The following is a 14318-nucleotide window of genomic DNA, read 5'->3' on the forward strand; positions in this document are numbered from 1 at the left end:
AATACTAGATATGAAGTTAATTCTAATTGTCATGCCTTCTCCATCATGAGGCTTCATATACACAGCGTTGTCAGTTTTATTCCAGCTGTGACCATGTTGTGGAATGATCCTCCTAATCAGGTACTGTTCTTGAATCGATGGAATTTCAAGCTTATAGCTTCCTGCGTTTCCAACTTGGATTGTAGCTTAGCTAGTAATGATGATAAGAATAATAATACAGATTGTTTGCAGTTATTATACACTAAGGTTTAAAATACAGCGTTGCAATTTCATCAGCTGATTTCTAGTTTTAGCAGACAACATTATCGCATTCTAAAGAAATGCGCACATACGAATAACAGAGTATTGTTTATATAGTTTCTTAATGTATTCAAAATATCTTCATAATGAACATTACATTAGCAGCGATATGTTATAGCATACCATAGTTTTCATACAGTTCGTTTATAACAACTGTTATTAGTTATCATTTGAAACATAGGGCACCTCAGAGAGAGAGAGAGAGAGAGAGAGAGAGAGAGAGAGAGAGAGAGAGAGAGAGACTCTCTCTCTCTCTCTGAGGTGCCTTACAATACATATAGTATATATAGCAGAAGGAACAGAAATCTTTGTTTCCTTGCAAAGTATCTATTAAATGCTACACTCAAAATAAACTTATATTTGGCTTAAATCTACGTTCGATCATAGGCTGCGGTTGAAACACATCATTTGATTTTGTCAGCTGATCTCTAGTTTTAGTCGACAACCTAACGTATATGTACTGAAAGACGTCTAAAATAATCCTGGATTTCAATGTTAACTGAACTTCATTTAATCATTTTTATACTTTTCTATTACAGAAGGTCCTCGAATTATAAACTTAAGCCTTTCACCCCCAGGTTATTTGGAACTTTCCAACCCTTAACACCCAGGGGTTATTTTTTTCAAGGACATTTAGCAGTATATTTTTTTTTAAATTGCTCTAACAGCCTTAATTTTCATCATAGAGAGGTCAGGTTGGTGTCATTCTCTGGAAAATGCCTGGTTTCTCAAAAAATTATCAAAAATATGCAAAAAAAAATGTAAATAGCAGTTTTTTGCAAGGACGTACCGGTACGTCCATGGGGGTAAAGGGATGAATTTTTTGAAATGTACCAGTACGTCCTTTGGGGGTAAAAGGGTTAATAGAGGACCTCTGGTAGTGGTTCTAACACGCCCCAGTTACTATACCAACACTCTAATAGAGTGAGCAAGCTGGGTTTATTCCTAGCATTCCATGCAACCTTTTTCTCTGGTATATTTAGCAGTATTTATGCCTTAGAAATGGTGCTATAAGGAGCATTTCACTGGGCGACACAGGTCCCTCGCCCAGAAATATTTTTCCTTCGTCAAAATCCCTTTTCTGAGCTCGACCTGTGTCACCCAGTGAAATGCTCCCCTAGCACCATTTTTTTCCTTCGTCAAAATCCCTTTAAAAGTCTAATTTTGTTAAATTTTCGTCAACTCAAATGCCTGCGACTTTCAGCTCCAAACCTCAACAAATAGTCCCGTTTGATAATGCAAATGTCATCTTACTTACTGCATTAAATTATACAATATTGTTTTAATACTTTATTTCATTAAGAACTTTTGATACAATATCCGAGATTTATGATTTCCGTTGGATTTGCGTTTGTATTGCCAGATGTTCGTAAGTTGAAAACCTTCTGTATCAATTTAAGGTGTATTTTAACAACAGCAATTACCGATTGTTTTTATTTTGGTTTTTCCGTCCAGCTGATCCCAAGGTGATGACGGTATTGAGATAATGTTCACCTATAATCAACAGAGTATTTTTTATATAATTTCCTAACTTACACAGTATTACTAAATATCACAATTTTTAATACGGTGCTATAAAGTATTGTTTGGTTGCTTTTAATGCAAAATTTCCCAATTTGTCTTGGGCTTTTTAACACTGCACTGTATTTGCCAAGTTATAACTCAAAATTTTATGTCTTGATTCATGTTTTTGGTCAATTTTTAACACTGTACATTACTTAATGCCAATTTCAAAAGCTAAATTTCAAGTGTTTTGACTTGCACTTTTTAACATTATGCTCTATTTGGAAATTTAAAGCTCTAAATTTCTCGTTTTCACGAATGTCGTAACATGTTGCCAGACATACTAGTCGTAATCCACGTTTGTAAGTCGACGAGTATCTGTACATGGTTCACGAAATATAAAAATCAAAAAGTTAAATGAACCTGGGGAAGCCTTTTTTTAAACCTTATAAGGGCCCTTCAACTAAACCTTAAACACATAAAAGTAGTGAGAGATGGTAACAAAACACTTTAGGTTGACAGACTTGGATCCTGGGAAAGGAAAAACAAATCAATAATGAATACATGAATTCCTATCTTCAATATGAAGAGCAATCCCTGTTTAAAGATTTGAAGGCAGCTCATAAATGGCAGAGGCAAAGGACAGTGACACTGCCCTATCAAGCAGGACAATGCCCTACAGACTGACCATATATACATATGATCAGCACCCAAACCTCTCTCCACACAAGCTAGGACCAAAGAGGGCCAGGCAATGGCTGCTGATGACTTAGCAGATAGACCTACAGGCTCCCCCAATACCCCATCCTTAGCTCACAAGAATGGTGAGGTTGAAGCAATCAAAGGAACTAACGAGTTTGAGCAGCATTCGAACCGCAGTCTGGCGTTCAACGGTCAGGGACGTTACCACATTGGCCACCGTCAGGCAATATAACCCCTCAGTCATTGATCAGAATATGGACAACTTTCAAGTAAGTAAGAATACTATTGACCATCATGCATTACTCACACACACAGTTACTTAATAACAAAGGTTTATGTTAGATGAGAGACAAATCTTCCGTGGTGTCGATAAGTCTTCTCAACTTCCTTTGATGGCTTCTTTTCCAGTCCCATACTGCAGGGGAACCCACACTCTCCTATGGATGCTGATAATCTGAAAAAGAAAATGAAATATTCTAGTTGTGCTTTTAAAAAAGTTCTAAAGTAATACAGATATGGAGAAATTTTAAAATAAGCATTTTATTTACATTTCAAATTCCATTCAACAGTGGACTATTTTCATACATTTACAAGCAATATACATTACTGAACTTGTATATTTTTAATAATATCTTAATAAACGGATTTTGAGCGAAGCGAAAAATCTATTTTTGGGTAAGATGGCCATGTCGTCCTGATGGAAGTTCCTCTAAGGTAGCTTCCTAGGGTATATTACAACTACGGCGATATTCCCAGAGAATTTACCTTAAGGTACCCAGAATTCTAACTCCTGGAGCGAATATCCCTAATAAAAGAGCCAGGGATATCGTATAAATCAGAGGACGTATTCTTGACACGCCACATGGCAATCTGTACCCCGAACAGAGTTAACACTTCGTAGGGGTCAAATGGCAAGAAAACGAAAACGAGAAAGAAAAGGGGGAGAGCCGTTCGTAAGGCCCTCTCTTCTCCCGTTTCGTAAGCGTGCCCTGCGCCGATTCTGGCGCCATCTGCATTCCTTGTAGCGAAACACGAGGTGCTACAGATACTGTATGTAGGGAGGGGTCCTACGGCCCTTTCATAGAAAGGGAAGGGCGGGGTCCATCAGGACGACATGGCCATCTTACCCAAAAATAGATTTTTCGCTTCGCTCAAAATCCGTTTTTTGGGCTCAAGCCATGTCGTCCTGGTGGAAGTATACCAGAGCATTACTGTATCTGTGGATTCTCAAAATGTGCCGTACTCCTCAGAAGTATTTCCCCCAGTCGACGCGACCTAGAGACCTAAGATGTTACCGTCATACATCTTTTCAACTAATCATAAACCATGATAGAGCTTCCTGCCCCCAACAGGGAAGAGTCTTACTAGACTCTGGGAAAGTCTCGAAGAGTACATATATCTAAGTATGAACCCCAGGCAAGCGAGTATAGTGGTCTCACCCCATACTAGGTAAAGCGAAGTTCGAAAAGAGTCACTGTGTCAATATGAAATATCGACCAGTCCTCCGCTCAAAACACGTATTGGACAAAGGTTTATATCCGCTTAGGAGGAAACTCGTAAATCCGCCACCATCCCTTTATGGGATGGAGTCCTCCAGCTAAGGAAAAGCATAAACCAATGCAATATTAGCTTGCATAAGGGAACATTCTATTAGAATTATCCCCGGGTAAATATACATAGAATGAATGCTCACAGGTGAAGGAGACGCAAGGTTCTCAAGAACCAGTTTATTGACAGACAATAAACAAACAGGTTAACCACACTCATATATATATATATATATATATATATCTATATATAAGAGGAGGATAACCAAAACTTTAAGCATAAGTATGATAGTAAACAGAAACTTGTTTGTCTGAAAGAAAAACCTTGGAGCCACTTTTAAGATACCAAAGTATCAAAGTCAAAAGTCTGTATTACTAATCAGTCACATTAGCGTTAGAAACGCTCGGCACGCATGTTTGCACTTATGCTAGGTTCACCTTTGAAAGTGGAACAGTCAACGTGGGTCACCCAGTACCCTCACATAGTTTGTAGTACTGTACAGCATGTGACTACATACTCACCCTGGAATTAATTGTCCCAATTAAGCTACTGTTCTCGCAGAGTTAAATAGCAGGGTTAACGACGCAACCCACTGCTACCACAGAACCTCTTAGTTGCTGCACTTGCTTCGCATAGTGACGAAAGAACACTCTGGAAGACTTCCAGCCAGTGTACGAACGAAGATGTTCAAAATCCCTACAACTAAAGAAGTTTAAGGATGAAGCAACTTTCCTCGGATCGTGACCTGTGGGTGAACAGTCAGGATCCGCTCTGCGAATAAGATATGTGATTTTCGCCCTGAGTTGTTTCAGTGATAAAATTTGAGCCTGACGTTTCTCCCCTGACCAGTTGGCCACCCTTGAAGTCTGAAGTTCTACGAAGATAGACCTTTAGGCATTCTACTGGACATAGAGATGCATCTTCTTTCAGAGGGCAGATTCTTCAGGGACCCCACCTGATGGTGGGTAACTCGTTCTTGGTGAGAAACGTAGGATCCGGAAACAGGTTCAGTTCACCCATCCAGGAACTGAACACGACCTTCCTCTCTCGAGAGGGGTATGATCTCACTAACCCTGGCCCCGGACGCGAGAGCAAAAAGGAGGATAACTTATGGGTCAAATCCTTTAACGCACACTCCTTATTGTTCAACAGCGAAGCAAAATGAAGAACTTTTCTAAAGACCATGAATTGGGCTTTGGAGGTGCTAAAGGTCTGAGCCTAGCGCAGGCTTTCGGAACTTTTATAAAAGATCTCGTTAGCGAGGTCGACCTGGAAGGCATATAGAATGGGTCTTGTCAAAGCAGACCTACATGTTAAAATCGTGTTAGCTACCGATCCATAACCATGGAGATGGATGAAGAAAGATAAGCAGAAGTCCGTCGTGATCTCCTGCGGATTCTTCGCCTGACAAAGGCTACCCATTCTCTTCAAGATGACTCATATTGCCTTTTAAAAGGTTTGCACTTATAATCCTCTAGGAAGTCTATGCTGGCTTTCGAAATCCCGAAACACTTTCTCACCTGTTAAGGAAAGAAAATCATGAGCTGCTGGGTCCGGGTTTTCTGTAATGAAGCGCAGACAATTGACTTCTGGACTCACTGGGTCAGAACTGGATCTGGTAGTGGTAGAAACTCCAACCGTAGCTCCAATGCCAGAGGGAACCACACACTGTTCGGCCACTTGTGGGCCACTACTGCCGCTACTCCCTTAAATGATCTCAGTTTGTTGAGGACCCTCAACAGAAGGTTGTGAGGAGGGAACAGATAAATCCTGAACCATCTGTTCCAGTCGAGGGACATCGCGTCCACTGCTTCCGCCAAGGGGTCCTCGTACGGGGACACATACAGGGGCAACTTCTTGTTGTCTTTCGTCGCAAAGAGGTCTAGCTGCAGTTCTGGGACTTGACTCAGAATGAAAGAGAATGATCCTGCGTCTAAGGACCATTCCGACTCTATCGGTGTGAACCTGGATAGAGCGTCCGCTGTCACATTGCGGACTCCTTGAAGGTGAACTGCTGACAGGTACCACTTCTTCTTCCCCCAAATCGGAAGATGGCCAACATCACCTGGTTGAGAGGTGGTGACCTTGATCCTTGTCGATTCAAGCGTCTCACAACTCCCCCGCTGTCCAGCACCAACCTAATGTGGATCGAGCGACGCGGGGAGACTTTCTTTAAGGAAAGAAGGACTGTCATAGCCTCTAGAAAATGACTGTGAGAGGTCTTGAATAGACTGGACCAAGACCCTTGGGCCTTTTTCTGATGAGAGTGAACTCCCCATCCCTCCTTCAAGGCGTCTGAGTGACTCGTCACCGACGGGGGAGGTGGATGAAGAAGAACCGACTTCCTAAGAAGTCTGGCTTGGGACCAAGGCCTGAGAAGAGTATTTCGACGAAGCGGAACTGGTCTTCTCAGATCTCTTCGCGCATCTGATGCATAACTACTCCAATCTCCGGTTGCATCCTTTAGCTGTGCTCTTAGCACCGGGTCTGTCACCGAAGTAAACTGGAGAGACCCCAGTACACTCTCCAGTTCGCATCTGATATCCATACGGAATCTAGAAGTCTCTTGACAGAACCAGCTATCTCCTTTCTTTTCTCCGCATGACGGAGAAAACGGTGTGACATTAGGTCCCAGTGGATTCACACCCACCGGAACTTAGAGATGGAGAAAGTTGAGACTTTTTCTGTTGATCTTGAAGCCTAGATAATCTAGGAAATGGATCACATACAGGGAAGCTTGCAAGCATTCTGTCCTGGATGCTGCCCACACCAGCCAAAAATCCAGGTAGGCTACTACCTGAATTCCCTTTAAGAGTAATTGACTGAGAACTACGTTCGCAAGCATCGTGAAAATCCTTGGGGCTATTTTTAGCCCGAGAGGCATGGCTCTGAAGGCGTATAGTCTTCGTTGTAGCCTGAACCTTAGGTAGGAGGAGAATCGACAATAGATTGGAACGTGCCAATAGGCGTCTGACAAAACTATGGAGGCGGTAAATGCCCTCTTGGGCAGTAAGGTCCTTATGTTTTGCATTGTTAGCATCTTGAACCTGTAGTTCGCTATGAACTTGTTAAGTGGCGACAAGTCCAGAATGACTCCGAGTTTTCCAAGTCCTTCTTGGGAACACAAAACAGTCTCCCTTGGAATTAGATGGACTTTACCCTTCGGATCACTTTTCCTCTAACAGTTCTTGAATGAACTCCTCCAGAACGGGGGTGGAGTGTCGGAAAAACCCCGAGGGTATGGGGATGGAGTGCTGTACCAGCTCCAGCCCAGTCCCTTCTTGAGTAGGCTGTGGACCCAGGGATCGAAGGTCCACCGATTCCGAAAGCGTTGGAGACTCCCTCCTACCAATATCATCTCGCTCGGACTGTTGTCCTGAGGTCTTGCCTCTCTGACCGCGACCACCCATGAAACCCCTTCTCCTTGAGGGGCGCCTAGACGAACTTCTGGCTGCTCCTCTAGGCTTGCTCGACAGGAAGTTGACTGACCCTCAAACGATGGGTTGAATGCCAGAGACTGTGTCGACACAAATTGGGGAACCCACTGAAGTGTGGTCGGGGTTTTTGCCACCATCTGGGGCACTGAGGGCATCAGCAAATGCCGTTGCTGCTGTTGTCTACTTGACTTAGCTGGCCGAGAAAGTATCCTAATCCTTTTAGTCTTCCTCAAAGGTTGGGGACCCCATCCGGGGAAGAATTTCTCTTGATAGACAGGCCCCACTCCTGGAGAAGATTTCTATCCTCCGTGGCGGCCCTATCAACCTCTTTGACCGATTCACTAGGGAAAAGGTCTTTGTCCCAACTGTTGGAGGAGATTAGTTTCCTTGGCTCGTGCCTCATCGTAGCCCGGGCGAACACGAACTCCCTACAGGCTCTCTTCGCCCTGACGGAGCTCTAAAGATCCTTCGTCACAGTGGCCAGATGAGTCTTGATCACAACCATGAACATTTCATGGACCTTGGGGTCACTTGTCATCGTCTCAAAAGTGGACTGAAGAGACAAAGAGGCAGCCAGTCTTTCTTTTGTCTCGAGTTCTCTCCGCAAAAGAAAGCCAGACAGCTTAGAGAGGATCTCGCCGAACCGGCATCCGGCAAAATCCGCCTCCCACATCTGGACTGAGAAGGTAAGATGGACGTCCTTCCAGTCCTTGTTTTGCTTACTAAATCTTCCTTTCTAAAGGCCAGCAACAAGGGTTTACACTCCACCAGGGAGGGGAAAGGCTTGCCAGCCTCGACTGTTTTCAAAACCACCGCAAACCCTTTCAGCGAAAAGGGGGAAGGCTGTGGCAGGAGAGGACACAAAGGAAGGGAGCCTCTTACTCAAATACAGCTACCTTTGAGTTCATGAAGCCCCTCTCTTTCATCGAAGATGAAAGCAAAGCATGAGCCTAGCATGGTCTATCACTACGACCTCCTCCGGCTCTGTCTCTTCCTTTGAAGCTGGTACCTCCCTCAACCGGACATAGCAGTCCGGATATGCCCCTGCAGTTACAATGCAGCTGCCTTCCCATTCTTCTCCCTCTGCCTTTGTTGGATCAAGCCAACAATGGAGGGAGGGCCTGCTCTACTGCGAGAGCAGACGATAGTGAGGGAGCAGGTTCAAGGACCTGAACCGGAGCAGCCGACATCTCTCGGCCTCTTCCGCTACCTTGTCCGGAGCTCGAACTTCATCCTGGCCTTCTGCCAGGAGCTCTTCCTCCAGACGTTCGGACACGTCTGACATCCTGTCGTCCAACTGGATGCTAAGCAAGGCGACCGCGACTTCAGTATCCACCGGGATCTGAATTAGGGGGACCTCCTCTTGAGGCTGGGGAATCACTGTAACAGTTGATGCCCTAGGGAAAAGGAAGCCCTCATCTTCTCACTTGGAAGATAAGGTCCAGAGGTGATCTTCTGAAAGCCCCTCACCCAGGTACGAAGATTCTCCGTAGCTATATCCCTTGAATCCACCGTTCTAGGGGAGACAAAAACGGATTTTGAGCGAAGCGAAAAGAAAAAGCCTCAATAATTAGGTTAGTGCATACGAAACATACCTGAGGGACCCAATACCGGAGAACATCCGTGGAGACAGCGCATGCCACACGCCTCCTTCAAAACCATGTCCGCAGAAGTCCTACTGCGGACGTTGCAGAAAATACATCCGCACTACGGATGGTCCTCCTGTAAAGAGAAGAAATTTCCATGAGTATCAAGTGAACTACGTATCACTGGATATGCACAGTAGCATAACAAATCGGAAAGGAAAGACACATCCTTGTATTTCCCGCACAACCAATTGTTGTAGCCTTCCAGATAATAAAATCGTATGGTTAATCTATGCCAGATTAACCAATGGAAAATTTCCAAAGGAAATAGGTGTAGCTCCCACCTAAGGAATGATTTTAAAATACCGGATAGTAGACAAGAGAGAACTCACTTTCTTATCTGTAAGGCCAACAGCAACGGGTCGTGCAAGACCACAAAGAATAAGGGAAAGACACATACTTGTGAATCCCACACAATCACCTGTGGAAGCCCACCAGCCATTAAAATCAAATGGTTAGTCTTTGCTAGAATAACCAAAGATCATATTTCCCGAGGGAAATTAGGTGTAGCTCACACCTAAGGTAAGATTTTACCATTCTGGCTAAAGATGAAAAGAATTCTCTTTTCATCCCTGTAAGGCAACACCAAGTGACTGCACAAGGCAACACAAGTAAGTTAGACAAGACAGTGTTGTAACCTACTATATCATGGTCTCCCCTGGTAGAATACACCATACAGGGAAGAACTGATACAGTACATGAGGGTGGTGTGCCGGCCGGCTCTTGCCGGTCAGTACCCCCCCCCCCCCCCCCACTTTTCCAAAGGTAGGTCTCAAGTATGCAACTTAGGATCACCCAGACGGGGGAGAACTCCAGTTCCTATGCCTGAACCGGTCGGTAGTGGTTGCCGGTCCGTAGCTACCCGGTTGGCACCCAGCTGCCGGCCATCACTCTTAGTGGCCGGCCAACCGAGCGATGTAGCAGGCCGGCCGGCAGCGGTGAGTAAACCCTGCCGGCTGGCATCCACACCAGGTAGCGCCCGGCTGGCATCCACACCAGGTAGCGCCCGGCTGCCGGCCGCCACTCATAGCGGCCGGCAAGTGAGCAAGGAGACCGGCCAGCAAAGGCATATAACCACCGCCGACCGACAGCAAGAGAACTAGCGAACACCCCCCTACCGACGGCCGGCCACTAGGCCGGCAGACGGCAAGGACAACACATAAGAAGACAACAGAATGGGTGCCGGGCTAAGAGGCTGTGTACCTCCGCGCCCGACACCCGAAAGAGTGCCGAGAGGAAGGGGAGACACTAAGTCAGACTTCCTAACCACTGCTTACTGAATCTACAGACGGCAGCGGTTGAGGGACCAAGGAAGGACCGGGCAGCACTCAAGGGATAGGGCCTCTGCCGGTCGGCACACACTGCCGGCCGACAGGGGACCACGTCAGCTCCCCATCCTAACCTAGGCTAGGTACGGATGTGAGACGGCTGACACAAAGGAAAACGGAAAAAACAGAAGGGAAGGACAGAGGGTCCTGTCCAACCTTGCCTTGGTTAAGGATCATCCCCAACTAAGAAAGCCCATCTCAGCTAGGGAAAATCCAGGGAGGGAGGCCGGCACTACTGGCTGCCTCCCTAAAACCAAGGCAAGGAAGGAATTGCTAATCCGGAAAGGGAACATATCCCGAACCCGGAACAGCAGAGGACAAGTCTGAGGGGTCACCGAGCGAAGGGATCATAACTACAGAAACCCTCCAAGGTGATCCAAGGAGGATAAACCTCCTATGCCCGTGTCAGGCAGCAAGGGAGACTCTGCCCCACGCTAGACCAACACGGACTCAGACTAATACACTGCTGTACTGTCCTTCTCTGAACCAAACCAGTTGGAGCAGGAAGGTACAGTACTACTCCAGCATAGTTATATTTGAAAATTAATTCAAACAAACCACTAGAGTTAAGCCTAAGGCTTAAGCAGAGGGAAAGGGTTTGCCCCTTCCCCGAAGAGAAGGGAGCAAACGGGGAAACAGACAATATTTTAATAGCCTAAGACAACCTAGCCTAGGCACTAAGAGAATCGATTACCTAAATCACCGAAACTCACTCCAATACTATCTTGGAAAATACTCGAAAAAAGCTTATATGTATAACGTTGCCTAACGCTTTAAACAGTATAAAATCACACTTGGAAGACTAATTATCATGCAGGAAGTACAAGGGCCAACAACTAGGCTACGAAGACTAGTGTCGGTCAGCCTAGGCAAAACTTTCGCCAGGCGCTATACTATAGCATCATAACAGAATTCCTAAATAAGCTAAGCAGCTAATTATTAAAGCGAAAGGGGCTGGGAACGTCGCTCTGCTAACCAAATAAATCCTAATCTAGCGAGCGACAGCGTCCAGGACGCCTCCAGCAGGCAACAGCTCTTGTATCAAAGATAACTCTTTTAATTACTTTAATTTTAATCAAGAGCCTACATTTATACATAAAAGAAATAGTACTCAACTTATCCGAAGCAGAAGAAGTTGGAGAAAGCATAATTAAAGAGTATTTCCAAGATTTTGGTAGAAACACAGGAAAAAACACCGAGTTGTAAAGCTACGCAAAAAAGGAATGCAGATGGCGCCAGAATCGGCGCAGGGCACGCTTACGAAACGGGAGAAGAGAGGGCCTTACGAACGGCTCTCCCCCTTTTCTTTCTCGTTGTCGTTTTCTTGCCATTTGACCCCTACGAAGTGTTAACTCTGTTCGGGGTACAGATTGCCATGTGGCGTGTCAAGAATACGTCCTCTGATTTATACGATATCCCTGGCTCTTTTATTAGGGATATTCGCTCCAGGAGTTAGAATTCTGGGTACCTTAAGGTAAATTCTCTGGGAATATCGCCGTAGTTGTAATATACCCTAGGAAGCTACCTTAGAGGAACTTCCATCAGGACGACATGGCTTGAGCCCAAAAATTATGTCTATTAGCATAATTCTGAACTTTTTAATGCATACAGATTATTCAATTATTTAAAATTTAACTTATTTGCCATCTCATCTTTACAGTATTGAATTTGAAACCTAAAATTTGAGCCATTGCAATGTCCAGAAAAAATAATAACATTGAAAATTTGACATTCTGGAGATAAGCATTAGGTTCTCCAATCAAAAGGCAATACATACGGTGCTGTACTATGAAGTACATTACGCTTCTTTGTACCTTGGATATGATAACCATAACCTAGACTCAAGTCCTAAAGGTTTAAATAAAATGTAGACTACAATAATTACACCTTGGTAATAACAATGAAACAATCTCTAGTAGATTCAGAAGATTTGAGAATAAAGCCTTCAGAAGGATACTAGGCGTTAAATAGTAGGACAGGATTAGAAATGAAACTACAGTATAAGAGATTACTCGAGTGCCATATGTGGATGAGATCATGATGAGGGGTACATGGAGATAGTTTGGGCATGCTCTTCACACTCCCCCAAGAGATTAGTTCACCAAATGTTTGCCTAAGCTCCACAAGGCATTAGAAGAGTTGGAAGACCCAGGCCTACAAGGCTGACGACTATGAAGCATGAAGTAGATGATGACGAATGGAGAAGTATTGAATTAAAAGTTCAAGATAGAGACGACTGACGAAATCTAACCAAGGCCCTTTGCGTTAATAGGCGTAGGAAGAGATGATGATGATGCTGAATAAATCAGTTTCATATTATACAACCCATAATTTTCATTATACATATTTAGAAATAAATCCACATGATAGAATTACCAGACAATAAATAAGAAAACAAATGGGAATAAGTATGACCAAGATATGAATAAGCACTTCAAAAATTGAAGAGTTGCAGAGATGCCAATCTGAAGTGGGTCTGACTGAGGAGCCTGAATCACGGTGAGTTCCCTATTGGAAATATAAAGTCATAAAAATTCAACCAACAAATTTTTTGTTGCAACGATGATGTTAGAGTTGCTACTCGTTGTTTGTTGGTAGTGTCATAACGTGAAAACTACTGCTTATTCCTCGTTGGCCAGTTTCTTTTCGAAAAGTCAGAATAGATTTGGTGTGGCTGGTTCCTGGGCCTTTTTGTATACTATTGGATACATCTTGGTGTACGCACGCCATTTTCTCTCATGTTTTACCAATAGCAGTGGGTGCTGCATTTATAGAAGTCCGTGCATTCGTGTTTTGTAGTTATTATTAATTGTGGTTGCCGAATTTACAGAGGTCTGCGCATTTATGTTTTGTTCCCTTCGTTTAAAGTTCAGAAGTCAAGTTAATTCTCCTTTAATTTGGGTAATTCTGGTTCTTTCCATCCCCTTGACAAACCTAACCCAACACCCCATTGTCATTCTATACTAAAGACATTTCATTCATTAAGGATTCTGAATGTACACTGTGCTCTACACATTTAAAAGCCTCACACAGAGCCTAAAAATCTTTACATACTTTAGATCCTTCTGCTATTAAAACCTTGCATACCACAATACTAGTCATTCTATGAGACTAAAGTAGATTGTAAGGCATTAATATATTAGAAGAAAAAAAAAAAACATAAGAATGGCCAAACCTTTCAAAGACAGAAGAAACATGAATATAAGGAGATTTTTATAGAGATATTTAGGTTGCTATCCTAAAATACAAAGTACTGTACCAAGATAAAATCTACTTCATATCTATCAGCAAAAACAAATCATGATTATTACGTGCTAAGCTACAACCCTGGTTGGAGAAGTAGCATGCTATAAGCCAAAGGGATCCGACAGGGAAAATAGCCCAGTGAGAAAGGAAATAAGGAAAAAAATAAACAAGAAAAGTAATCAGAAATTAAAGTAAAATATTTTAAGAATAGTAATAACATTAAAATAAATCTTTCATATATAGACTATAAAAGATTTAAAAAACAAAAGGAAGAGAAATGAGACAGAATCATGTGCCTGAGTGTACCCTCAAGCAAGAGAACTCTAAACCAAGAGAGTGGAAGACCATGGTAGAGAAGCTTTGGCACTGCCCAAAACTAGAGCGCAATGGTTTGATTTTCGAGTTTCCTTCTCCTAGAAGAGCTGCTTACCATAGCTAAAGCCTCTTCTTCCCTTACCAAGAGGAAAGTAGCCACTGAACAATTACAGTGCAATGGTTAACTCCTTGAGCGAAGATGAATTGTTTGGTAATCTCAGTGCTATCAGGTATATGAGGACATAGGATACTATGTATAGAATAGGCCAGACTATTCAATGTGTGTAGGCAAA

General features: G+C 43.5%; 1 long non-coding RNA gene across 1 annotated transcript in view; it reads right to left on the reverse strand.

Annotated features, from left to right (window-relative positions):
* Window positions 1–612: 612 nt before the first annotated feature.
* The window catches only part of LOC137640539 (uncharacterized), a 46797-nt gene continuing 33091 nt past the window's right edge, over window positions 613–14318 (reverse strand). The window contains exon 3 of the long non-coding RNA XR_011044395.1: window positions 613–2959. This is a non-coding gene — a long non-coding RNA (uncharacterized lncRNA). The remainder of the gene's footprint in view (window positions 2960–14318) is intronic.

Source organism: Palaemon carinicauda, chromosome 5 (genome assembly GCF_036898095.1).
Source record: "Palaemon carinicauda isolate YSFRI2023 chromosome 5, ASM3689809v2, whole genome shotgun sequence".
Classification (NCBI taxonomy): domain Eukaryota; kingdom Metazoa; phylum Arthropoda; class Malacostraca; order Decapoda; family Palaemonidae; genus Palaemon; species Palaemon carinicauda.